This window comes from Protopterus annectens, chromosome 10.part0 (genome assembly GCF_019279795.1).
Source record: "Protopterus annectens isolate FY-2018-M chromosome 10.part0, PAN1.0, whole genome shotgun sequence".
Taxonomy (NCBI): domain Eukaryota; kingdom Metazoa; phylum Chordata; order Ceratodontiformes; family Protopteridae; genus Protopterus; species Protopterus annectens.
The window spans coordinates 673088957-673115853 of NC_056744.1; the positions used below are offsets into that span (position 1 = coordinate 673088957).

Below are 26897 nucleotides of genomic sequence, written 5' to 3' on the forward strand. Positions count from 1 at the left end.
AAACTTAACAGTATGATAAATTCATCTAAAACTGTTGGAAAAAAATAAAGTACATAACAGTAGATGTTCAAATGATCACTGCTGCAGTAGCTTTAGGTATATGGTTAGATTAACTTACTAACTATATTTGGGACGTGGAAGGAGAAAAGTCCAGGAGCTCCTGGAAAATGGTCCTAGCAAAGCCTGATCTAGACCTATAGAAGGAATCAAGCTTATGGTGCTTTATAAAAATTATGTACAGAGGACCCAGTCACAGTTTCTAGAATACTCATAGACTCCACCCCTTTCGAAAAAGCCACAGATGAAGCCAAGGCTCTGGTAGAATGAGCCTTAACCCTGCCTGGAACAGTTTTGCTATGGTGAGTGTAGCAAGAGATAATAACAGCCTTAGACAACCATTTGAAAATGGTCTGTTTAGACAAAGGTTGCCCCTTCTTACCTTCACAAGAAGACCTGAAAGATTTAGTTCTGTCAAGATAGCACCAGAGTTGTCTGTGGACATCCAAGGTAAGGAGTATCCTTTCTCTCTCACTTTTAGGTTCATGACAGAAAACGGGAAGATGGATAGTTTTGCTTAAAGTAAACTTGGATGTCACTCTAGACATAAAAGAAGGATTAGTTCTCAAAGAAACCCTCTCCCTATAGAAAATGAGATAGAGTCATATCAACATAAGAGTTTGCAACTTAGAACTCAAGATAACCTTCCTGCAGAGATCAGAGCAATTGGAAAAACTGTTTTCCCTGTTAACAATCTCAAGTCAGCTAGGTTAGCTGGTTCAACTGGAGCATGTGTTAGCTTCTCTAACACAAGATTAAGACCCCAAGGAGGGGCCACCAGTTTTCTTGGAGGCCCCTTTCAAAAACATTTTGACATGAGAGGATCCATGAGCAGCCATGCTGAAATGGCCTATGAATGAACACTGACAGAGGAATAAGAAAGGCCATAGGATAGCAACTCTCAAATATTGTAAAACCTGAGAACAGCAAGCCCTGAATGACTGCTGGTTATGTTGCTGGCACCAACTAGAAAATCTTTTCCATTTGCTAATATATGATTTTCTAGTAGCAGACTTTCATGTATTCATTAGTACTTGCTGTATGTCCTCAGTAAAGAGGTGCCTAAAAGTAATTAAACCCAGTCATCCAGGCAGTTGACTGAAAATGGACTGATGTCAGGGTGTACCATACAACCCTGTTCTTCTGTGCATAGATCTAGTCTGTAAGTAAGCTTGTGGTAATTGTCCCTGGCCATTTCCAAATAAAGGAAGAACCATGGTTGCCTGAGCCAGAAGGGAGTCACCAAAATGATCTTCAGGGATTCCTTCCAAATCTTCATAATTACCCTGGCCAGCATGCAGTAACACTCCTGCTCAAGGAAAAGAAAGGGCATCTGTCTTCCAGGCCTTATTGCATGGAGTCCTGGAACAGAATCCTGCAAGTTGATTTTGAGGTCTGTTTGAAGAACTCCCCACAGATGGATTGAATCTTGGAAGACCCCCTGATCTAGTTTCCATTTGTTGGTGTCTGCCCTGGTCCTGCACACACTGTCTGCCACACAGATTTGCTCTGACAGAATGTAGGATGCTTGTAGAGTAAGATTGTGCCATGACGCTATATACCAAACTAACATGACTACTTTGGAAATGAGGTATGACCTGGTATACCCTTGTTTGTTGATGTACCACATGACTGTGGTATTGTCTGTAACTATTTGAAGAGGTCCCAGGGATCAAAGACGGTTCAAAGAGTTGAGTGTCTTGATCAAAGTAAGCATCTCCTAGATATTTATGCATTTTCTTCTGTCCTTGGTGTCCTACACTCACTGTACTTTTATCGCTCCTGAAACTGCTCTCTAAGCAAAGGCCAAGGCATCTGTGGTGACTGACTGCTTTGTAGCAGTGAGAGAAAAGGGGAAGACACAGATTTAAAGAGGTTTGTTGTCTCCACCAAATGATTTATCTTCTGACAACCACTAGCACTGGGATTTGAAAAGAAAACGGGTGTTGGTGCTGGAACCAAAAATATTTCAGATACTAATGTATCTTTGTTGTGTGCAATCTTGCCAGGGTTATCATGAGAATCACAGTTGCCATGAGACCCAAAATCCTGAAGTATTCCCTTGCAGTGACTCAAGTCTGAGTGGAAAATAGATCTATTTTTTTCTGTTGAAGAAAAGCTCTTGAACTGAGGTGCCTAGCTGGTGCCCCAGGAACCCAATCCAGTGTGAAAGACTTTTGAATGTTCTCTTGGAATCCTAGCTTATGTAAGAGATCTCTTACCCAAAGAGAGATTCCTGACACTTTGAAAAGGACTCTGCAAAGATAAGCAGGTCATCTATATATGGAAAAATGTGGCTAAACTGTAACCTGCAATGAGGTACAGTTGCAGCCAGACACTTTGTGAACACTCCTGGTGCAGCGGATAGACCAAAGGGTACAGCAGAGAACTAATAATGTGATCCAGACACATACAACCTTAAGAAATGTCTGAAGTCTCAATGAACAGGGATGTGATAAGCATCTATTTTGTGAAGTGACATTATTTAGAATTTGAGTACTATCATTAACAGGTTTAGGAAAAAAAGATTCAGAACGGGTCTCCAAGCAGTTTCTTTCTTTGGCACTAGGGACATCCTAATGTAAAAATCCTGCCCCACCTGGGAAGTAGGAATTGGTTTTATCACTGCTTGGGACAGTATGTGATGGTGTTGGAAACAAGACAGTCTGATCTGGAGGATGAGGTACAACCCCCTAGAAAGGCAGAATTTCCTCCCACTGCCATCTGTAACCTTGATGAATTATTTTCAGAAACCACTTGTCTGAAACTGTCCATTGCCAAATGGAAGTAGAGATTCAGACTTTCTGGAAGAAAGAATGGGCCAGATGGAAGGGGTTCACAAGGTCTCAGTCATTTAGAGTTGGAATGTCCTTGTTTTATGGAGGTTTGAGACTTCTTTTTAGAACACCACTTGCCATTTCTTAAACATCTGTTTACCTGTATTTTGTTGAGACTGTTCATTCCATTTTTTTTGGCCAAAATTGGAATAGGAGATAGAAAATCCTTTGGAAAGGGGGGGCTGAAAAATTTATTTCCTGGATCAGCTTGCCCCTTTCATCACCCTTTTTGATCACCTCTGCAGCAGAGAGGCCAAACACTAAATCTCTATCCAAGAGTGAATTTAAAATCCCACTTTATCATCATATGGGAGATTCTAAGAAAACAGCCATGCACACTACCTCAAAACAGTGCCAATGGCCATAGTCCTGGAAGAAGTATCAACAGAGTCCTACACACTCACCCTGTAAACAATGAGGAGTGACCTGTGTGAAGAAAGAAACCAAGTTATTTAAAGCAGGTTTTCCTCACAAGAAGAAACTGCAGATAAAATATTCCTTACACTTTCACAATTAGTCAGTGGTGCAGTGGCTGTGTTGTAGCCTCACACCAAGAGGTTCTCTGATTCGATTCTCGGCTGGGGTGCCTTCTGTGCGGAATCTGCATGTCCTCCCTGCATTTGTGTGGGTTTCCGCTGGGTGCTCCGGTTTCCTCCTACGTTACAAAGAAATGCGTCTGGAGCGTTTCTCCCTTGGGCATCTGCTAAAAACTGGCTTTGTTCCAAGTCGGGCTTTCCCAGTAAACAAATGTTAAATAAATAAACAAACATACAAGCCTGACAATTCAAAATTCTGAAAAATTAAGGTTACAGAAGTATGCACTTTTTTCCTATACCTATCAATAATTCTCCCATCTTTAGCAGAAACAGTTTTATTGCAATTGTCTATGTGCTTAGCAGTAGTGGAATCAACTAGGGCTATAGCTTCTGAGTCATATTTGGGAATAGTGTATAAAATTGTAAAATACTGAGCAACTTTATACATTCTATCTTCTTTTTTAGGGTCATCTGTCTGATTATCAGGAAAATTACAAGCAGTGATATACACATGCTCTTAAGCGGACAGAATAGGAAAAATGTGTGTAGGATCAGGAGAAAAGTACAGTTTTGTACCTACCATAAATGTAGATGTCCGATAGGTATGCATCTGCAGTCATCACATATGGGTTGTCCTGCCTCAGGCAGCCCTTCGGTCGGCCGGATTCCAAAGTCTGGGTCCGGCGTCGGCTGATGTCGCCCTTTCCCCGACGTCAGAGCGCCTGGGGTATAAAAGAGTCAGCCGACGCCATCTTCCTCAGTTTTTCTTGCCCCAGATGCCAGGTGCCCTCTAAGGAAGGCTAAATTTGGAGAAATGCAAAATATTCCAAACATGCACAGTAATAAAAAACAAATACACCATAACAGATAACCCCAGCTAGCTATAAGAGGGAGTATTACCCAAGAAATACCACAGAGGGGAAGGAGGGAGGGAAACCTGACTGCAGATGCATACCTATCGGACATCTACATTTATGGTAGGTACAAAACTGTACTATGTCCTTCAAGGATGCATCTGCAGTCATCACATATGGGTAGAATACCATAGCCAATCTGGGGGTGGAGGATCTATGTATAGGATGGTGTAGCTAAAATGCCCTGCAGGACTGCTGTAGCAAAGCCTGCTCTGGATCTGGAATATAAAGGTAAATTGTAATGCTTGGAAAATGTATGCACGGAGCTCCATGTAGCAGCTTCTAAAATGTCCTTGGTAGCCACCCCTCTTAAGAAGGCTGTGGAGGTGGCTGTGGCTCTCGTGGAATGAGGTCTAATGTTAGCTGGCACAGTTTTTCCATGAAAGGAGTAACAAAAACAAATGCAATTCCCTATCCATTTTGAGATGAATAGCTTGGTTTAATGAGACCCTGGATACCACCTTTGGCATAAATGTAGGACTGGTTCTCAATGAGACTCTGTCTTGATGAAAAATAATAAATGGCTGTACTGCCATGAGGGCCTGTAACTCAGATACTCTTCTTGCTGAGGTTATGGCCAGAAGGAAGGCAGTCTTCCAGACAGGAACTGTAGTTCTGCAGATGCTGCTGGTTCAAAGGGAGGCAGTGTTAGTTTTTCCAACACAAAGTTAAGGTCCCTAGTAGGCAGTGGTGGTGTCCTTGAAGGCTTGCTGTTTTTAATTCCTCTTAGAAATTGCCTTAGGAGAGGATGTCAGAAGACAGGTGGATCAGTATTGTACTCTGCTGAAATTGCTGAAGCATGAATTTTTAATGGAAGAGTAAGACAGACCATTGTGGAACATTTCTGCCAAGTATTCCAGGATACGTGCCATGTTCATCACTGTCGCATCTAGGCCCTTTGTGGTGTTCCAAGTGTGAAATCTTTTCCATTTTGCTGAATATGCTTTTCTTGTGGAAGGCTGGCGAGCTTCCATGATAATATCCTTCACTCTCTGGGATAGCCTATCCTGAGGAGGAGTCAAGGTATTTTCCAGGCTGTTAGTTGCAAGGTTTTCAGGTTGGGATGCAGAGTTTTGTAATTGTGCTGTGTCAGGAGAAGTGGCCATTGAGGAAGAGGCCATGGTTTCGTGCGTGACACGCTCTTTAACAGTGGGTACCAGTGCTGTCTTGGCCAGTCCGGAGCTATCAGAATCACTTTTGGCTGCTCTGTCCTGATCTTCAGTAAGACCTTGGTCATTAATGGGAGAGGTGGAAATGCATACACTGTTAGAGTTCTCCAGCTGAAAGAGAGGGCGTCCACTTTCCATGCTTGTGGGTGGTATGTCCTTGAGCAGAATTTCTTCAGCTGATTGTGGGGGGAGGAAAAAAGATCTATGTCCGTCTGCCCCATGACTGTTATCTGAGATGTCTGGGTGCAGCATCCATTCGTGTGCATCCATGATATTTCTGCTTAAGCTGTCCGCCAGTATATTGTCTTTCCCTGGCACAAATTGAGATTGCAGCTCTATGTTGAGTTTCAAGGAAAGTTCCCATAGATTCATTGCCAGTCTGCAAAGAGGATAGGAATGGGTGCCTCCTTGCTTGTTATGTACCACATAACTGTGGTGTTGTCTGTCCTTATTAGTAGGTGGCCTTGATGCAGAAAGGGTTTGAAGGCTTCGACTGCATGTATCACTGCCAGCAGTTCCTTTTGGTTTATGTGCATGCGTAGCTCTTTTTGTGACCAGAGACCTTGAATGCATCTGCCCTCCATGTGCGCTCCCCATCCATGGTCTGAAGCGTCCATTGTAATGGTTTGGCTGGCTATTGGTTTGCTGAAGGGCAGACCCCTGTTTGACTGGCTTGCTTGAGCCCACCACAAAAATTCCTTTTGAAGGCATGGAATGAGTGGTATCAAAGTTTCCAAGCTGTGACTGTGCTGAGTCCATAAACTCCTTAGGTACCATTGTAGTTTCCTCATATGTAGCCTTGCTTGTGGAATCAGAAGGATGCAAGAAGCCATGTAACCCAGGGCCTGCAGGATTTTCCTTGCAGTCAGCTGAGTTTGTCTTGTCAGATTTTTGAAGTAATCTGGTAGTTGACTGTTTTTCTTCTGTGAGGAAAGCCATTTGGGTGGTTGTATCTAGATTCGCACCCAGAAAGGTTATTCTTTGGGATGGAACAAGTCTTGATTTCTGAATGTTGACTGTATATCCCAAGGCCTGAAGTAGGTGGATGGCATAATTCAAGTGTTTTACCAAAGTTTGTTGGCTGTCCGCTTGTATAAGGCAGTCGTCCAGATATGGGTATATTTGAATCCCCTGAAGTCTGCAGTGTGCAATTACTGATGCCAGGCATTTCGTGAATACTCTGGGTGCAGTAGATAAGCCAAAGGGCAATGCTGAGAATTGATAATGCTCTGAACCTGCAAGAAATCTCAGGTGTCTTCTGCAACTTTGTCTGATAGGGACATGCAGGTATGCCTCCTTGAGGTCTAGAGTTACCAGCCAAGACCCCTTGCCCAGCATGGGAAGGAGCTACTGTAGAGTCAGCATTTTGAACTTTGGCACAATGAGATAAGTATTCAGTGCGGACAAGTCGAGAATAGGCCTCCATTGCTTTTCTTTTCTTGGAACAAGGAATAGTCTGGAATAAAATCCTTGGCCTTGTTCTGAGAGAGGAACCTTTTCTATAGCTTTCATTTGCATTAAGCTGGAGATTTGTTTCAAAGCCTCTGCCCTTTGATTCGGTGACAGGTCTGGCATGCCCTTTCTTTTTGGTAATGTGTGAAAATGGAACCTGTATCCTTTGTCTATTATTTGTAGTGTCCATTTGTCCCTTGTAATACTGTGCCAATTTTCTGAGAATAAAGAAAGCTTTCCGCCCAAGGGTGCTTCCAATTGAGCCCTGGTTGGCGGTGTCAAAGTAAAGTCATTGAGCCTGTCCTTGTGCAGCAGTTGTAGGTCCTACATTACCTCTCTGGTTGGGAGGCTGCCATTGACGTCCTCTGTAGGAGCCTCTAGCCTGCCCTCTACCTCTGGCACGCCTGTTCTTGCCTCTCTGAAACCTCTATGTGTCTGGAAAGGATCAATTTTTGGAAGGCCAATTCCTGCTGAATCTTGGTGGTTGGACTTGGAGAAAATCTTTGACTGTTTGTACAGATTTTACCTTTTCTTCAACTTTCTTTAGGACCTCCTGAGCCGTGGAGCCAAATAACTTTTGCTTTTCCAGTGGAGCATCCAGAAGCTTTGCTTTGACATGGTCTGGCAGAGATTGTTCCTTCACCCAAGCATGCCTACGTATGACTGCGCCAGTCATAGCTGACCTACATGAAGCTTCCAAAGCATCATAACCACATTGCAAGAAATGGTTGCTAACCTGTTGGGAGTTATGTACCAGATCCTGAAGTGTTTTGCAATCTAGGGGTTCAGGTGTAGACAGTTTTTTATGCAATTCATCTAACAAATACTCTTGGTACTGTATCATATGAAATTGACAATTTAATGCCCTCATAGAAAGAGTAGCAGAAGTATATACTTTTTTACCCCATCTCTCTCAAGCTCTAGACTCCCTTTCAGAGGGGAGAGGATTTTTAGTACTGGCAGCTGCAACCCCTTTAGGGCCCTGGGAAATAGTTTCTGGATCAGCAGAGTGGGCCTTGTAAAGGTGAAGATGTGAGTCCGGGACCCTGTAGTACCTATCGGGTTTGACAGGAGCCGGAGGTAGAGAATCAGGGGTTGTGCTAGACTCAGAGTACACATCATCAATGACATTTAAAACAGGAGGAATAGCCAAAGGTCTATGCTGAGGCAAATGCAAGAAGGTCCTTAATCTCTTCCTGGAATCAGAGAATTCCTGGCCCTGCCATTGGAAATGCTCTCTCATAGTGTGAAGTGTCTCCCCAAAGGAAAACTCTTCTGGAGGGGAGGCTGAGGGAATAGATTCCTCTGCATCAGAATCCTCGTAGGCCGAAAAAGCCTCCTCCTGGTGGTCCGAGAGAGTAGAGCCATCAGAGGCCTCATCTGAGGAGTGGGGATCAGAGGGCTCAACCCTGGGCCTTTTGTCTGGAGGAGGTTGAGAGCCCCTGTCCGGATGAGGTTGAGAGCCCCTAATTAAGGAGATAAGGTCCTCTGCTAAGCTTAGAATCTGTGAACCTGTAGTGGGTCCCTGAGGGATAACCTTGGGAGGCAAAGCTTTGGAGAGTTTAGCAGCTTTAGCCCTAGAGAATGCCTTAATGGACATGGATGCAGGAGGCCTGGCTGCACCACGTGCTGGTGTAGTTTTGTCTAAAGGTATGGTGTCGGAAGGTTCCAGGACACCAGTTTCTGTTGGAAATTCAATAACAGACTCAGCCGGGGCCTCCGGAACCGAGGTAGTCGGCTGAGCGGTTTCGGTGGTTGGAAGTACCAAGGACTCTGTTTCAGCCGAGACCGAGACACTCGCGGTAGGCCTGGCCGTGGTTTCAGCCGAAACCGCGGCCCACGTGTGTTGGTCCTTGTCCTTCCGTTTCTTAATTAAATGTGAAGTCGGAGTCTCCGACGGCATATTGTATGAAAAACTAGCTCCAAAAAATTCCTCTACAAACTCCGCCCGACGTCTAAGAGTGCGTCGGTTGAAGGAAGCACAGGCTGAACAGGCCGAGATGTTGTGGTCAGGGCCTAGGCAGGGGAGGCAGTAAGAGTGGAAATCCTTATGAGGTATTTGTTTCCCACAAGTTAAACAATTATTAACTTTATCTGACATCGGCTGAGGCAAGAAAGAGTCCCCAACGGGGTACTTAGCTTTTTGAAGTCTTCGGTAGCTGAATTACAGGAGCTGGCCGACCGGCACTTGCGAACTGCTTCTGCTTCGGGCACCACGCGGCAAGAAAGACCGAGGAAGATGGCGTCGGCTGACTCTTTTATACCCCAGGCGCTCTGACGTCGGGGTAAGGGTGGCATCAGCCGACGCCGGACCCAGACTTTGCAAAACGGCCGACCGAAGGGCTGCCTGAGGCAGGACAACCCATATGTGATGACTGCAGATGCATCCTTGAAGGACATCCTCAGTGTGCTCTCACTGAAAATACTGGCACACACTAGCAATACTCTCAGTGAAAGAAAAAAACCCACAGGAAGAATCAAAAACTGAGCGCTCCTTTGAGTCTCAATCAGAAATCTGAGGAAAATACCCTGTTATCCATCCCTGCATCTTCCTGTTTGGATTCAGAATTTTGAAGCTGTTTTTGGAAAAGATGTATTTTTTCTTTCTTTTAACAGAAACTGCTTTATAAAGGATCAATAATCTGAATTCATCCCTGAATGAGACTCAGTAAAATACTCCAATCCAAAGATATTTGAGGAGAAGTAAATACACGCTTGTTTTTGTTTTCTTTTTGACAGGAAAAATGGGGGCAACCTTGTTACTAATGGCAGCAGCTTTCCCAAGGATGTATACAGTATTCTGATACAACAGGGAAAGCTTCCCTGTTCCTTCTCCCAGGATCAATAACAGTGGGTCTCCCTTGCAGATCAATAAGACTAGGTCTCCCTTGCCCACTGAAAGAACTCCAACAGCCACAAGGGCTAACCCCCATTCATAATGGCTGGTGGTGCTACATCAGAAGGATCCACGGTACAAGATGAGTGGTCTAAGGTAAAACAAATGGCCACAACAGAATAACCACCAATGGCTGAGGGAAAATGCAAGCCTGCTGTGGTGGCAAAGGCCATTTGTTTTTTTTTTTTTTTTTTTTTTTTTTTTTGTGGATGGAAGAAGAAGAAACAACTGTGTGACCTGTAGTCTGTTCCATGGCTAAACCAAAAATGGTGCTTCTTTCCTGGGGAAGACAAACACCAAATGCCAGTAAACACTGCTAGTCTACAAAAGTTACTTTTTTGACAGAAAAACAAAGGCCTTTAAAACACTATGCCAGCACACAAAAATAAAACAAACAATTTCTTCACAGAAAAATATTTTCAGTTACTTTACAACACTTTTAAACTGACAGGAAAAACTTTCAAAAGTGCTTTATAGTCTCATGACAGTACATTAAAACATAACATCCTAGCTTTAGAATAACTTTCCAGAAGAGGAAAGTGAAAAAACAGCAACACAAATAAGAAAATGGAATCCTTCTTTGCCAAAGGGAACTCATCTGCCCAGCAAAGGAACAGCACAAGATGACTATTGTTCCTCGAAACACTTCAGAGGAGCACACTCTTTGGTGGCAGTAAAGCTCTGGAGGGCTTCCCATCTAAACTTTTCTTCTAGTTAACTCACCTTGAGCTGCCTGAGAATTTGGGCAAGTGGAAGTTGCTCTGAAGCTTTTAAAGCTGGACGGCTGTTATATCCTTGGGAGGATATAACTCCATATAGCTAAAGCTACTACAGCAGTTATCAATATGATGAACACATGCAGATACAGGTGGACTACAGTCATAATCAAGGTCTGTAATTCCATTATTATTGTTAATCTACATCTGTTCTAGCAACCACATATGCTGCTACAGTCACTTTTAGTAGGGAAACAGAGAGACAGTATGATCTTGTACAAGGGATTATTTTATACAATGCATTCAAATCATCTTTTTCACAAACTCAGAGGGCATTGCTTGAAGATAGAAACACCCAATATAGTTACACCCGATGCAGTTTTTGAAAACAAAGGTAAGTGAACTGCTCCATGCGCCATTTTAAGCTATGATAAGGGCCCGAGGCAAACATATATTTAAAAGACAATGGCAAATACTTAATAATTCAATAACGAGGGTTATTGAAACACATGATACAGGGCACACAGCAATAACTATAAGATAAAATAGTGAGTGTAGAAAGCAAAGTAACACAAAGCTAAGCAATATATATTTGGAAAGGCTTAGTATTTTCTGGTCACATTTCATACAAGGAATAAAAATGTAGCACAGTCTGGTCAGCTACTCTCCAGAAACCATTTGTACTCTAAACAAGAGGCTAGAAACTTGAAAATATCATTAAACACTTCATACTCTTAAGATTATGGTTAAGACAGAATTCCAGTGGATCATTTTAAGTTTACAAAATGCCAAATGAGTAATGCTCAAACAGAAGTACAGCACTATAGTAAGACAAATCAGATTTAAGGGATAGAATGTTCAACTGAGTATTATCCCACAAACACAGAAGGTAGTGTTATGTTCTACATTAAAAGAAGCTACTACTGGTGTACACTCTGATTAACTGAGGCAACTGAGGCCTCAGTGGTTCAGTACGCTGATGACACTACCCTGATTTGCTCAGCTTCCTCCCTCAAAGACCTCCATACCATTACTCAAGATTCCTTCTTATCCGCTGAATCCTGGTTCACCAGCTGCCAACTTATCCTAAATCCCAACAAAACAAAACTTCTTCTCTTCTACCCACAAGATACACCTCCCCATCCACAACCTTCAGTATCCTCTCTAAAAATAAAACTATTATCACCCCAACAAACTATACCAAAATACTAGGAATGGAAACTGACAATAACCTGAAATTTGATATTCACATTGCTCAATCCATTAAAAAAGTTCACAAAAAACTGGGTCTCCTATATAGGAACAACAGATGTCTGACAAATAACAAAAAAGCCACCATTGTTAGAACCCACCTTCGCTCAACTCTCCTGTACACCTCCCCAATCTTAACCAACCTCCAAAAGACAGAGCTCGCCAAACTCGAAGCCTGTTGCAATAAAATCTCCAAGTTTGCCACTAATGCCTCATACAAGTCACATCACTGCTCATCACTTAAGCAGCTTAATTGGCTTGAACTCTCCCAACGTCTTCTCTTTAAATGAACTTACCTTCACTCACAAAATACTCTTTATCAATCAGAAAAAAAACCTTTACTTCTTAGTGATGAGTATGATTTGTTTTCCTGCACTGTGACTGGGGAGGCGAGGCCTTTCCAGATGTGTATGCTCAGTTCATGGCAGTTGCCATGCCGTTTAGGAAGAATCAGACAGTTAGTAAACTTCCTTGTAGAGCTAATTCATGACCGGCTAAGGGAAGGTGACCCAACTCACAAGTTCATTGCCTGGGGTGGGAGGGGGTTGGTGGTTACCCGAATGGAGGCAGCTCGATTCCCTGGTTGGTTGCATTAATAATGGCGGACTGTAAGTGAGGGATGGAAGTGCAATTTTCTGCAGTCCTTCCGCTATAGTTATAACTCCTTCCATCCGCTTGTGTGGGTCTTTTGATCTACAGTCCTGGCTAGCTGCCTTCATAATAGTACTTTTCAAAATTGATGTTTTTCTTTGCTCGGCTTATTCAGTGGTGGTTTGTGGGTGGAAGAAGCTGGGATGGCCATTTTCACAGGCTTTGAATCCAAGGGAGGAGGAGGTTGCCACTGCGCATGCATGGTGTAATGCTATTAAAAAAAAACAAGAATAAAGACGGCAATCTCAGGTATAAGGGGCCAGGTATAGATTTAAACTGTGCAGATTTTTGCCTCATTTCACCTCATAGTTTAGGCTATAATCAATGACCTTAAGTGCATTAAGGGTGACTATATTTGAGCTTCATGCTTATATATTCGAGGTGGTGTTTGAGAAAGTAGAATATGATGCAGTCTATGAAAGCTGTTTTGTAGCAATATAGATTAATGCCGGTGTCATCCCTGATTCTTGTTAAATGTACTTGCAAGAATAGTACACACAAACCATGCTCTCGTGAACAGTGTGCAAAAAAATGGTTGAGTGCTGGGCATATCTCTTAATCATACAGATTTCACAAAATGTAGTTTTTGCCTCATGCTTGGTCCATTGTCATAAAATGGCGGTTTGCGGGCAAATTAGTGGTAATTAATTAGGACTGAAATTAAAAAAAAGAGTGACGGACATTTGTTTTGGACTTCATACCTGTCAGGCTTGTAGGAGCAAATATCTCTTTATTTTCAGCCCACTTTGTCTCATTTTGGTGGATGGCTTTGCCCCAATATTTATTAATAATAGAGTTTATTGCTTTGGTGTTTGGTTTTATGTGAGCATGCATCTCTTAACACTCGGTTTAGCATTCCTTGTTTCAATAGTATTCTCTGGGTTACCCTGCGAAGAAAAATAGGTTAGTATCAGAATTACACCCTTGAAGGGCACTACTTTTGATATTAGATGCATCATTTTTATTATAACTTCTGTGCTGAAAGTCGTCCGCTGTATTATTTAATTGCAATATCATATGCTGATTTTCTGTAGGTAACCTAGCAATTCATTTCGATTACTTATTATATTGTCAAACAGACAAGTGGGGTGCATACTTGTGCTTTGTAAACATATTTGTGATATCGATGCGACACATTTTGACTTTTATATGCCTGATTAAGCTTTCAGAGTTCATGCTCTAAGGCTTTGAATGGTATGGAACTGGGACTAGTCATGTCCCTGTAACTAACATGAGGCTGTGGCGTGTCTCTAAACTGTGTATAGTTTTGCGGAATGTCCGGTCACCTATACAGTTCCTTACTTCAGGATTAGCTGACATAATTTGCCAGTTACTCTGTTGGGATGAGTTCTTGGTCAGAGTATTGCCTGGATTGTAAGTTCTGGGCTGATTTTACAATATTAGATGGGTAGGGAAAAAACAATTATATAGTTTAGTGGCATGGATGTCTTCTGCTGCAGAATGAGGGGAGCCATGGGGCAGTGTTGTGAGACTGAAATTGGTTTCAGTCGCTGTCTTTAAAGTGTTAACTGTGAGCAGGATGGAGGGGGTTCTTGGTATGTGAGGTGAAAGGTGTTGCCGTTGATGCTTATGAGATGAAGCATGGCCATTTTGGAGTGGCTGTTTTGTGCAGGCTTCATTCCTCTCAGTGGCACATTTATTTACAATTGTTAACCACGAGGGTCCGATGAACATACGTCCTCTTCAGCAGAGGTCCTGGGAGAAAGCTCCAATGACTACAGTCTATTTATTAACAATTATTTTAGGGAATGCTCCAATAGTTTAATCTGCTGTGAAAACAAACACATTTCAATATATGGAGGAAAAGGTGGTTTTATTGCTTGCCAGATTTTTGCAGAATGTCCAGATTTGGCCTCGTATTTTGGTCTGTTTCTCATAAATTATTGTTTCTGGCTCATCATCATTAAATCATCGAGGGTTGACATTTTAAATAATGACAGACACACTAAGTGTTATACCTCTTGAGGCAATAAATTTGAACAAAGCCAGACATAATGGGGGGGGGGGGGGGGGTCAAAGGTCTAAAGAATTTACCCATATAATTTCTGTGCACATCTGATGGGGGTCAAAGGCTTAAAAATTGTGACATATTTTAAACATTGTTCTTATACAATTATAAAGGAGTTGGAATCACATTTTGTGCTGCTATGCAATTTCTCTCAAGGGAATAATGTCTGAGCCTCAAACGAGGGAGTGGCTGAAGCCGTGTGGTGGTTTGGAAGATGAGTGCTTGCCATGTGTCAGGGGTGAGCGGGAGGGAGGTATAGGCAGACTTTGAGGGGTTTCAAACAGGGAGGGTTGCATGGCATGAGGGACCTTGGCTGTGGAAGCAGGGGTCATGTCAGTAGTTGAGTTGGGGTTTGTCTTTCTCTCTGAGCATGTGCACAGGGGAGTGGTGGGGCCATTATATCCTTTTGAATGCTTGCTAACCCATATTTCCATTTTGCCTTACAATGCCATCACTTAGCAAATTCTCAGATGCAGCATGCGCATGAGGGATAACTGGGCAAACAAATTATGCAGTCATTGAACAATTCCTGGATTGGAGGGAGGCAAGTTATGGTGGGGTTTAGTAACAGTGTAGAATGTGTTGCGTCTTCCAGGATTCCAATTGCTTGCAAGCCTTGAGCAATTTCCACCTTAACTCTAATGTAAATTACTGTTTAAAAGGACTACTTAACTGTAATTGCATGCCATGGCTTAATTTGATGTAGTATACCATGTTATTCAGCATTTGGGCTTTTCTTACCCAAGACTCAGAGAAAGCCAAGTCTCATTGCTCAACAATTAGTTGTCAGACTCTAGCAACAGGGAGAGCTCAGATTTAGTCTGACAAAGGGTGCATAAATTCTAGTAGTGGGCGTGAAAGGGTCGCAAAGCACCTCAAGACTATAAGGACATGTACCAGCTAACTAAGAGAAGAAAATGTGTGTGTGTGGGGGGGGGGGCATCTTTGGGCTCAACAGTGGTGCAACATAACCGGCTAACAGAGTAAGGCCATGACTCTCAACCATTTCTTCAAGAAATATGGACAAGGTCTAAATGTAGGGACACATTTAAATATTGCTAACTTTGAAAGCTGTTGAAATAATAGGTCTTTTCTGAAGGATATGAAGTCCGCAGTATGTGCTTGCTGAGGCCAATGAATATTTATGGACAACTATATATAACTCTCTGGATCTGGTTATAGCACTAAAGGATAGGCAACTCACGATAGGCTTTATTGCAAATCCATGCTAAGGCTGATTATATGCAAATTAAGCAATCTGTAAGCATGATGCAACATTTTCATTTTATAAACTGAGATTCACAATACTGATTAGACGCATACCATAATGGTCATTATGACAGGAAAGCTGGTTGTTCCAGTATTCTGCAAAAGCAGAAACTGGGTCCGTGCAGGTGGGATTGGGATAGAGTTGTATTAAGTCACACTTTCAATATACACCTGGGAGGTGTGGGTATGTTATGGAAGTATTTTCCCATGTTTTAGGTATCTTAACTAACACTGCTGGGTGCACTTTCCATTAGGGTCACGTACTACAAAGCAGCTGAAAGGGAAAGCTGTCAAAGTTTCATTCTATCGGGGACTGGGGTTGTAGGTGAGTGCAGTGGCTGGGCAGTTGATCAATAGTGTAGGTTTCTGAGAGGGCTTAATGTGGTCATTAAGAAGCGGTTACGTGCGTGCCACAAATTTACAGTGTTTTTCTCCTTCCTTCTTTTGTACTACAGGAGGCGCTGAGTGGACCTCTGTCGATGTCCAGAATGTATGAGGCCCAAGAGGTGATAGAGGCTGTTGCAGTGGCTGTTCCTGTCACCACAGTGGTGCATAATGAGGCCGCAAAGGGCAGTGCACAGAGAGCACAGTGGCAAGGCAAATTATTCTGATGAGGTGGACGCTCTGGTGGCTGCAGTGCAGCACAATGAGGTCACAAGTAATCCTACTTATCCCGGTAGACTAAGGCATGTCAGAGTACTGCACTTTGGGGAGTGTGGGGGCAAGGAAGTAGAGATAGGTTGGGGGCAGGATAAAACACTGTTGGGCATTGTTTATGGGGAGTGTGGGGTTTCTACAGTTGGAGTTGAGTCACAACAATCATAGGAGCTTAAGAAGTTATTAGGCTAACTGCTCTAGGGCTGTTAGCAACAAGCCAAGTTCAACCCTTGTTTTTGGATGGGTGGAACCACTGGGGTACAATTAGCTATTCATCCAGTTGTTACTGTGTTTGTAGAGGGCCACTGACATGTCTTGTTTAACAGGACGTTGGAGATAGGTTATAAGGTGTGGCATCATAGGGTTGACAAATCTGTCCCTCAAGTAGGTACTGACAATGTCACATACCATGTTAAGGTTTTACAGAGAGTAGAATGAGGACCATGTCACTTGTGCTTTTTGAGAATTTGTAGGCAGGGTTTCAGGAAGAATGGTAGGTATGAGGGTTTTCGGGATAGTTTAGGAAAGTACAGTTGTGTACACATATCATAAATGTAGATGTTCAAGAGTATTCACTGTTTCAGTCATTACATTTGGGTAATCAGTCGGCCTCATTAACAAAGTCTTGGGTCCTGCGTCGGTTGCTGTCCCTTCTTCCATGACATCAGGGGTATAAAACATGCAGCCGACGCCATTACCTCAGTTTTTCTTGCCCCAGATGTCAGGTGCCCCCCCAAATGGGGAGCAAAATAAAATTAAACACACAAAAATATACCTCCAACCAAAAGCAAATACACCAAAAAGGCTTTTAAGCATAATAAAAGAAAGTAGAGGACAAACAGGGGGTTGGAGGTAGGGTAACCAGGACTGCAACAGTGAATACACTCGAACATCTACATTTATGGCAAATGTACACAACTGTACTATGTTCTTCATGTTTCACTGTTGCAGTCATTACATTTGGGTAGATTCCCAAAGCTATGGTTGGGAGGATGGATTTATACAGTATTAGGACCAGCTATAAGGCCCTGCAAGACAGCAGTGGCAAAGCCAGCTCTGGATTTAGAGAAAATTGGTAAATGATAATGCTTGGTGAAAGTATGAACTGAACTCCAGGTAACAACTTCTAGAATATCCCTGGTAGGAACACCTCTGAGAAAGGATGCAGAAGTAGATGCAGCCCTGGTGGAATGAGATCTGAACCCCCGGGGGATAGGTTTTCCATGGTGCTTACAGCAGAAATGAATGCAATGGCTTATCCATTTAGAAATGGTTTGTTTTGAAATAGCCTTCCCCTCTGCCCCTGCAGCAAATGCTACCAACAGTTGTTCAGATTTTCTTTGAGGTTTAGTCCTGTCCAAGTAGAATCCAAGTTGTCTGTGCACATCCAATGAATGCAGAATCCGTGCCCCTTTGTTCTGTGGATTGGGAAAGAAAGTTGGCAAATGAATGGACTGATTAAGAGCTACAATGGATACCACCTTGGGCATTGTTCGCATGAAAGATGATGAAACGCTCCACTGCCATAAGGGCCTGTAATTCAGATATCCTTCTACCTGAAGTGATTGCTAAAAGGAAGACTGTTTTCCAAGAAAGAAATTTTAAGTCTGCAGTAGCATCTGGCTCGAAAGGAGGTAGCGTGAGTTTCTCCAATACAAAGGTAAGGTCCCAGGCAGGGGTTGGAGCTCTCCTGGGTGGTCTCAAGTCTTTGGCCCCTCTGAGGTACTGCTTGAGTAGAGGATGAGAGAAAAGGGGTGGTTCTGTGTTATAATGAGGTGAAATGGCTGAGGCATGGATTTTAATGGAGGAAAAAGACAAGCCCTTGTGAAGCATCTCAGTTAAGTATTACAAAATTGGAGGTAAATTGGGTGCTGCTGTGCTCATCCCTTGAGATTGATTCCAGGCACAGAATCTTTTCCATTTGTCAGCATAAGATTTTCTAGTACTAGGTTTTCTTGCCCCCAAGATGACATCCATCACAGGTTTGCTGAGGGATGCTAAGGGTGAATTTAAGTGATTAGCCAAGCTGCAAGGTTCAAAGTTGGAAGCTGAGTGTGCAGAATTTGGTTCTGCTGCTGAGACAGTAAGGAAGGTTTCTGAGGCAGGTGCCATGGATAAATTTGTGACACACTGCGCAGGAGTGGGTACCAGTGTTGGCGTGGCCAGTCTGGAGCAATCAAAATCATTTTTGGTTTGTCCTGTTTGACTTTTAGCAGAACCTTGGAGAGCAGAGGCAGAGGGGGAAAGGCATAGACTGATAGGTTTGTCCAGCTGAATGACAGAGCATCCATTTTCCATGCTTTTTTGTGAGGAGCACTTGTGCAAAATTTGTCCAACTGATAGTTCTGGGGGGAGGTAAATAGATCCATGTCCAGGTTCCCCATTTGCTTGTCAACATGTTGAAAATATGTGGTTCCAGTTTCCACTCGTGTGGGTCCATGAGATTTCTGCTTAGTCCGTCTGCCAGTGTATTCAGTCTCCTGGCAGGAATTGAGCTTGTAGTTGCACTTGGTAGCTCAAGGCCATGTTCCACAATGCCATGGCTAGTCTGCAGAGGGGGTAGGAATGTGCACCCCCTGCTTGTTTAAATAAAACATAACTGTGGTGTTGTCCCTCTTTACCATTAGTTGTCCTGGATGAATGTAGTTCTTGAAGGCTGTCAGAACATTCTGTACAGCTAACATTTCTTTTTGACTGATATGTAGATGCATTTGATTTGGGCTCCATTTGCCCTGAATGCACTTCCCTGCCAGGTAAGCCCCCCCCCATGCATAGTCTGATGCATCTGTAGTTAGGGTTTGGGCTGCAGGGGGTAGTGTGAATGGCAGTCCCTTGTTTTGGTGGCAAGCCTCTGCCCACCATAGGAACTCTAGGCATAGGCAAGGTATGATAGGAATCATTATTTCCAGGCTGTGACAATGCTGACTCCATAGGCTTTTTAAGTACCACTGAAGTTTACTCATATGCAGTCTTGCATATGGAATTAGAAGAATGCAGGAGGCCATGAACCCCAAGGCTTGCAGTATTTGTCTTGCAGATAGCAGGGTTTTTGTGGCCACTTGTTTGAAGTAAGTTAACAAATGAATTTGCTTTTCTGGAGTGAGGAAAGCCATCTGGGCAGTTGTATTCAAGCTTGCACCCAGAAATGTAATCTGTTGAGAGGGAATCAGTTGTGATTTCTTTTCGTTTATGGTGTACCCTAGACAAGTTAGAACCCTTTTTACAAACGCCAGATGAGTTATAAGTATGGCCTGGTTTTCTGCCTGAATAAGACAATCATCCAGGTATGGATATATTTGAATATTTATGTGCCTGAAAAATGTAATTACTTAAGCCAGGCACATTATGATTACCCTGGGCACAGTAGACAAGCCAAAGGGCAGTGCAGAGAACTGATAATGCAAGTAGCCTGCTTTGAAGCGGAGGTACTTCTGCAAGATTTCCTGACTGGGATATGCAGGTAAGCTTCTTTTAAATCTAGAGTTGACAACCAGGTATCCTTGCCTAGCATAGGAAGTAACTGGTGAAGAGTCAGCATCTTGAATTTTGGAATGTCCAGAAAAGTGTTTAGAGTAGAAAGGTCCAGAATTGGACGCCATGATTTGTCTTTTCTGGGTACCAGGAAAAGCCTGGAATAGAAACCTTGTCTCTTTTCCTCTTCTGGTACTAGTTGAATAGCCCCCATGTTTAAGAGGGAAAGTACTTGTTTCTGAGCCTCTGACCACTGATTTGGGGGCAGGTCTGGCCACCCATTTGGTGTTGGCAATGTGTGGAAATGAAATCTGTATCCCTGGGACACTATATTTAAAACCCATTTGTCCTGGGTTATGAGTTCCCAGTTTTTTGCATGAAGAGCAATCTTTCCCCCCAAAGGGGCGGCTTAAGTGCTTGGTAATTTTAAAGGAAAGTCATTGAGATTGTTTACCATAGGGGCGTGTCTTGTTATTTCCAGATTTGGAAGTGGAGGCCCCTCATTGCTTAGTTCTGAGAGTCCCTTGGGACTGAAACGTGGTAGTTTTGGTGTGTCTGGGTTTGGCTTGAGTGGATCTGGAAGGAGCTGGAAAGGAACAATTCTTAGTAGGCCAGTGCCTACTAAATCTTGGAGGTTGCACTTGTAAGAAATATTTCACAGTTTGCATAGATTTAGATTTATCTTCCATCTTTTTTAGAACTTCTTCAGCCTTATTCCCAAACAGGCAGTCCTGACTTAAAAGAGCATCCAACAATTTTGCTTTAACATGATCAGGCAGAGATTGCTCCTTAAGCCAAGCATGCCTTCTAAGCACAGACCCAGTAACAGCAGCCCTGCAAGAGGCCTCTAAAGAATCAAAACCACACTGCAAAGTATGTTTTCCAACTTGTTCAGCTGAATGCAATACATCCTTTAAATCTTTATTTTCCACACAGTCAGAAATCCACATCATTTTCTGTTTAAGCAGTCCCATAATATGCTGTTGATATTTTAGCATATGACACTGGCAGTTTAAAGCCCTGATTGCCAAGGTCGCAGAAGTATAAACCTTTTTATCCCATCTATCCAGTGCTCTGGAGTCTCTATCAGAAGGGGTAGGATTTTTAGCAGTAGAAGCCTTAATGCCCTTGGGCCCCGAGAAATGGTTTCTGGATCCGCAAGAGGATTTTTGAAAAGGAACTTGTGGGACTCAGAAACCCTGTAGTATCTGTCAGGTTTACTAGGAGCCGGAGGCAGGGAATCAGGGGCCATAATGGATTCCAAAAACACGTAATCAACAATGTCTAGTACAGGAGGTATAGCCAAAGGCCTATGCTGAGGTAAAAGGAGGAAATCCCTAAGCCTCTTTTCAGATTCAGAAAATTCCTGACTTTCCCAGTGAAAATGCTCCCTTAAGGTATGTAAAGTTTCCCCAAAAGAAAAGTCCTCAGGGGGGGAAGCAGAGGGAATGGAATCCACTGCATCAGAATCCTCATAAGTAGGTATGGACAAATCCAGGTCATTGAAAGAATTAGAGGAAACAGAGTCCTGATCAGACAATTCATAGTCAAGCTCAGGCCTAGGCCTCTTAGAAGGGGGTGGGTTGACTACCCCTGATTAGAGTAATAAGATCTTCAGCCATTTTAATTATTTGTTTTTTAGGCATAGGGGCCTGAACATGTGGCCTCGGCGTCAGTTTTTTACACATAGATCGAGATTTAGGCCTTAGAATAGAAAGTGGAGTCATTTTAATATGCAAGTCTGTAGGCCTGAATACACCCTCAGAAGCCAGTGCCTGCACAGCGGCTCCGGAACCATCCAAGGTAGAGACATCCGTGGGTTCCATAGGTGAAGCATCTCACGGCACACCAGACTCCAAATGGGTCTCAGTAGAGGCCTGCGAGTCAGAAGTAGCGGGGTAACAGGGGCTGCGAAAGCGCTTCACTGAGTACTGATGAACTGGTGACTGGCTTAGGAGAAGCGTCGTCGGCAGTTTTGGACCTCGATGGCCTGTCTCTGTCTTTTTCTTTGCATTTTTTCGGAATTCCGGTAGACGGATGGCTAACTGACATCATTTCTGAATAATTAAACTAAGAACCGAAATATTTAGAGGCAAAAATGTTCCGACGACAGTGCGCTGATTAAATAAAGCACAAAATCGACAGCAAGGTACGTCGTGGTCAGGGCCTAGGCAAGAAATACTGTACAAATGGAAATCTTTATGAGGTATTTGCTTCCCACAAGTAATGCAATTATTAACTTTTACTGACATCGGTAAGGAGCAAGAAAAAGTTTCCCCAACAGGGTACTTAGCTTTAAGTTGAAGACTTTGGTTCTGAAACTCGAAAACAAAAACTTCAAGAGTCAGCCGACCGGCACTTGCGAACTGCTTCTGCTTCGAGCACAGCACGACAAGAAAGACTGATGTAATGGCATTGGCTGCATGTTTTATACCCCTGACGACCTGACGTCATGAAAGAAAAGACAGCAACCGATCGATGCAGGACCCAAGACTTTGTTAATCAGGCTTACTGAGGGTAACCTGCCAGCAGATTACCCAAATGTAATAAATGCAACAGTGAAACACGAAGAACATTGGGGTGTTGTTTATGTGGGAGCTACAAGGCTTAAGCAAGGCATGCTTTTGGAGTTTTGCAGAAGTAGGTCATGTTTTAATTATTTACTAGTTGCATAGGTAACATAAGGGAAAAACAGGTTTGAGGGAAAGGTCAGGGACAAGCAGCAGATTAAGGATGTTATTCAGCTTAAACTAGGATACTAGTTAGGATGGTCATTAGGAAGAAGCGAGTTTGGGGGGGGTAAGGTGTGGCTAGGCTTCTAGCCAAGATTGTCATTAGGAAGTAATGAATTTTGGGGATGTTTAAGGTTAGGCAGGTTTTGAGGGGTTTCAAAGCAGTTGTCCCATTAATCGGGAGCATAGTATTGCGGAAGTGTTACCTTTTAGGTATAATATGTTGCTGGAGTATTTCATTGCTAGGCATCATAGGTGAGTTTTCAGGAACTTACTCATGGGGGGGACTCGGGTAAAGGAGCATACTTCTACTGTACATTTTCCCAGAATGTGCAAATGTTGGCCTTAGGTTTTGAGCCATTTTCATAAAATTCTGGTTTTCTGGCAATTGGTGTCACGTCATTAAAGTTTGTAGTTACAGAATTCCCCTCGGAGTGGGGTTACAGGAGGAACAGCATTCAGATATGCTTAGTGAGTGGGAGGCAGTGTACATCTAATGAGCAGTCAGGTTATGGTCATGGCAGGATGGGTCATGACTGATTGGTTCCAGGAGAAATGCATTGGTAGACTATAACGGCATATAAATGGGAGCTAGACAGCATGTGACTTGGGGAATAGATGCAGGTGGTACACCTGATTTGTTGGCTTTAAAGTACAGGGGAAGGATTTGGTTGCATTACTGGCCACGCTATCAAGGTTCAGGGTGAAATGTCATTTGGGGGTAATGCTAGATTGGCCAAGACCTTAAATGGATTAATTGGAAGTGTAATCAGTTTGTACACATGATGTGTTCAGTTTTGTTGTGTTGGTTTTGGGAGAGAGGATTTTCACTCCTTTTGGGTGCATTGGTAAACCACTGGATTTAGTTGAGAATTCAAAAAAAAAATTTTTGGTCATTCTTATATCAACTGTGCTAAAGGGGGCTGCAGTTAGGCCAGACAGCATGCACTTGGACTTGCATGGTTGCAGAAGGCATTGTGGCCCTTACAGTTTTTGTGGAATATTTGCATGGTTGTAATGTGGGCATAATTCTGGAGTTACAATTGGAAGGATAACAGATAACTGTTGATTTAAAGAGGTTATTTCAAGGCAAGGGTATTGTGTGGTCTACTGTGGTTGTTTCGTTTTGGGGGAGGGCTCATCTGTTAAGTCAGCTACTTAGACAACTGGTTGCTTTGGCGAATTTTATGTTAGGCCTCTGGGAAGATGATGACGGGGATACAGTTGGTTCAGAGGGTATGGCGTACACCAAATGCCTTTGGTTTGACCTTTGGGTAAGGTTAGGTTTGTTTTTGAATTTTTTGTTGGAAATTTTGGAATGAAGGAGGGGGAACAGCTGGTCAGGCTGGTGGGCAGAGAACAGGGACAGGCTTGTCCCTCTTCTGGTCCCCCACTGGTGCTGGAGGTTCATTTCAATGAGTTGGGAAATGCCAAGTGAGCGGTTGGACACTGCTTGACAAATATTAAGTAAGCAAGCGGAGGAGAAGATGCTGCCTTTTTGGCTGGATGGTTATTTCAATGAGTTGGGAAACTCAAGTGAGCGGTTGGACACTGCTTGATAAGTAAAGTAAGCGAGCAGAGGTAAGGATGCTGCTTATTTGGTCAGGGTGAGCAGGGTCATACTGCCCTAAATTAACTGTTATATGGATGTTTATGCTGTGATCTAATTGAAAATATTAGTTGGTCAATAAAGTTATGTTTATGGAACTTTAATAAAGGTAGTCAAATGTCATTTGGTGTGATGTGTATTTATTTGAAGGGGACCTGGACAACAACATATTTACCTCTTGAGTTTCACCCATCAGCTTAATTTATTGCCTTCCATTTCTCAAACAAAACATCATTAAGATAAGTGGACCCAGTCATAATCTACATTTATTATTCTTCCTATCCAGTTACTACTGCAGATTCCGTACACCTGCAACTGAGGTACATTTCTGTCACAGTGTCACAGAAATCTTTCAAATATTCATCTTTTCTGTGTTATGAATAGGAGAAAACATTTGTGTTTATTCCACAACTGCTTCAAGTACAAAACAAGTAAATGAAATAAGGAAATTAAACACTCTGTTTGCAGTATTTATTTCAAGAAATAACTAGAGTATAGTTAAGTATTAACTAATATAATCTTCAGATAGAATATTAGCTAAAAATCAGCTAGCTACATCTATAAATATTATACATTTAAAAATTGGTGTAGTTATGAAACAGAGTACTTCCTGCACGCATGCAAGATATTTTCTGTCATGTATATTTACTACTGAACTAGCACAGTAGGGTAAAAGTTATAAAGCTTAGGAAAAACATACAAAGCAATTTACTTCTACAAACAAGCTGCCACAACTAGGAGATTATACAGAGCAAAGCACAAACCTTAGCAACACAATGCTGAAGCTGCATTCTCTTTTGCAAATGAACCATAATACTGGAACATGCTGCAATCATACAGAGCAATTTTATGTTAATAAAAATCCACCTACCTATGTACACTATCAATGAAGTAGCTATGCTAATTTATTTGCAGTATCTTCATCACCGGGCAGGAACATAATAATCCAAAGTAAACATCAAAGAAGAACAGCCCATCAGTGTACACTCACTACCTCAATGAGCAAGCAATAATGCTCAACATGATGGGTGTTATTGGCAAAATAATGGAACAATCTGGGGGGTTATAAGGCCTGGCACCACAGACAGCGAGCCTCTCTGCCTCTGGAAGTTTCATTAATGCCCATGTAACACTAAAGCTAGAGGGATTCGTTAGAAAATGTGCACTTATATTTGTTTTATTAGCTGTATATATATATATATATATATATATATATATAAATACACACATACATATATATATATATATATATATATATATATATATATATATATACACACATACATATATATATATATATATATATATATATATATACACACACACACACACACACACACACACACACACACACGTTTTAAAATTTATTTTCATTTTGATGGACAATAGTCCCTCCACATATTGCATGATACATAATTGCTGTTGGAGGTTGTATGTTGCATCGAAACTATACATCATGTAAGTATATTATATATGCATGTATTTATACATATATATATATATATATATATATATATATATATATATAGATAAATATAAAAACAAAGGAAATTATACTTATGCATCCACCAGGTCGAGGGGAAAGTTCTTTATTAAACTAAAAAACATAAGCACTTCTGGACTTAACAGTCCTTCTTCAGATATAGATACACAAATCAAGAACAGTAATTTAAACAAACAAGCTACCAATAACAAACAAAAACATGGCTGAATAACCAATAAGATAAAACCTAATATATCCAATCAATTTCCAAATACATAGACTTCCCTGAAATTAAAAATCCTAAGTTTAGAACTGTCTTCAATACTCTATGTTAAAAAGAGACCATTCATTAGTAGCTGAACAGCCAATGACGCTGTTAAATCCCTGCACTGCACCAATAAAATCTCATAATAAAAACCACTGATTCAAGAGATCACAGTGTTAATAAATATCAACCAACATACCTAACCCTGTTAAAATGGACTCGTAACATCAATTCAGACACTAACAGTATTAAAAACAGCATATATATATATATATATATATATATATATATATATATATATATATATAAAAAGAGTGGCCAGTACTTAAACACTCAGTATATAGATAATAGTCTAATCACTCAACGCTATGGAGTTGGATCTAAGGTACCGTGAAGTGTTCGTTCTCACTTGATTATTGAGTAGCTCGTCAACACTTCTTAAATACAACCGAGAACGAGCATTCTTCATAGTCAAAATACAGGCTAGATAGCAGAAAACTAAACAGTTGTAATTGCAGATAACAGTAGCCAGACTGAAAAGAAAAAGTATAGCCATAAAACAAAATCGAAAGCATTGCTCCCTTATTGGTTAGAAAATAACTAGTGCACTCTCTTAAACTCTTTCTGTAGTTATTTATTTTTCTATATGTTTCATAGAATACTGTTGTCTCTCTCTCTGTCTCTGCAGTTAGTGGACTATTGTGTTTCACTTCATTGTTATTCAGTGTTAAACTCTTAGCCTAGAGGGTTTCTCTGCATTTACAAGTGTAAGTCACATATCTTTGAATTTATTACTGCTAAATACCGAGTTGTTTGGCTTCTGCTACATACCTACAATCAACTGCATTACTAGCCGAGTTAAGTACAAACTTGCAGTGTTAAAGATTGTACTGCATTTCATTT

General features: G+C 42.0%; 1 protein-coding gene across 3 annotated transcripts in view; it reads right to left on the reverse strand.

Annotated features, from left to right (window-relative positions):
- Positions 1–26897, reverse strand: part of FYB2 (FYN binding protein 2) — a 1416888-nt gene that overhangs the window by 1168099 nt on the left and 221892 nt on the right. The window lies entirely within an intron of this gene.